This window comes from Bidens hawaiensis, unplaced genomic scaffold (genome assembly GCF_021521415.1).
Source record: "Bidens hawaiensis isolate Kalapana, Puna unplaced genomic scaffold, B.hawaiensis_p1.1 tig00008374_1, whole genome shotgun sequence".
NCBI classification, from domain to species: domain Eukaryota; kingdom Viridiplantae; phylum Streptophyta; class Magnoliopsida; order Asterales; family Asteraceae; genus Bidens; species Bidens hawaiensis.
In genome coordinates this window covers 696,476-697,916 of record NW_027491592.1, presented here as the reverse complement: position 1 = coordinate 697,916, position 1,441 = coordinate 696,476, and the positions used below count along the sequence as shown (strand labels likewise).

General features: G+C 34.3%; 1 non-coding gene across 1 annotated transcript; it reads right to left on the bottom strand.

Moving 5' to 3' along the window:
* Positions 1 to 897: 897 nt before the first annotated feature.
* Positions 898 to 969, bottom strand: TRNAR-CCG (transfer RNA arginine (anticodon CCG)). Its single transcript has one exon. It is a non-coding gene; the product is annotated as a tRNA-Arg (tRNA).
* Positions 970 to 1,441: the final 472 nt, after the last annotated feature.

Sequence of the window (1,441 nt, the reverse complement as noted above, 5' to 3'; positions counted from 1 at the left end):
CTTCAGAAATGCAATTCGAGAACGAAATTCAAGAAAACCAATTTAAAACTTGAAGCAATTGATTGGAGCTTAGACCAGTTCCGGAACTTGGAATCGGAGTTCTAAATCTCCAAAATGCTGGTGGAAACAAACATCTAAATAGCTGGAATCACAAGCTTGTTTAGCTTAAAAGCGCATAGAAGTATAGGTGCGCAGGAAATTAAAAAAAAAAATAGACGGTATGGTTTTAAGATTTTGTAAAAACCAAACCGAACCGAATTTCTATTTATTTATTTTATTAATTTTAAGTAATTTGTAATAATTTAATAAATATGTAACTCATATATTTTTGGCCAAATGTATACTAATCAATTACTTAGGGGAACGTTGTGTTTGGTAGGGTAGGGTTTGCTATTCAGAAGGGGGGGTAGCGGCGCAGCTTGTTGCCCGTCTATCTGCCGTTAGTCTGTAATTACTTTGTTCTAATCTCAATTACTTAGTATTATTACCAAAATTATTTTTAACTATATTCATTATTTTCGACCTAAAACTTTCAAGTTCAAATGGCAAAAACGGAAAACGAACCGAAACCAAAAATCAAAGTTTTGGTTTTAGCCCAAAACTGACCCAAACCGAACCGTGCGCACCCCTACACAAAAGCTAGATACAAGAAACATAATAGATCAGCGGGGTGTGCATGAAACCTAAAAATTGACTTGAAACCGAAAAAACATAAACTTTGGTTTTAGCCAAAACCGTACAGCACAACACCCCTAAATGGGAGAGCGTTTCCATTGATAAATAAAATAGTCAGAAACAAAATTAGAGGCAAGCAAATTCAATAGAGCTTGAATCTGGTTGGAAAACTTAAATTTCCAAAATTACATGAGTTGGGAAGATTGCAGAAAAAAGGAGTAGTGATCACAGTGGGATTCGAACCACGACCTTTAGATTCGGAATCTAACGCGATATCCACTTCGCTATGCGACCATTCGTAACTAACTCTCCACACAGAAGAATGAAAGATTTCACACCACACATACTGACGAAAACCAGATCAACTTCAAACTCAAATTAGTTATTGAAGATCACGAAACCGAAACTGGATTGATTTAGATCTTAATAATAATAATAAGATATGTAACATTCTGTTTTTAACCGCGATCTCATTAGTATTATTATTATTATTATTGCTAAAGAAAAGAAAAGGTTTTTAAGATTAAGAAGAAGCAATGGATATTATGAAAGCAAACTGAATAGAGATACATACCTGGGAGGTTTGATCTGCTAATCGAAGAGAAGCTATACTAAAGATCAACAGCAAATGGGATTATTAACAGGGGAAGTAGAGGCTTTTTGATTACCACTAACACTTGTTTTTGGTATCCAGTCTTAGTTTAGATGCGACTTCGTTTAGGTTTTACTCCTTTTCTTTTTAACTTAACCACTTTTAACTAAACTA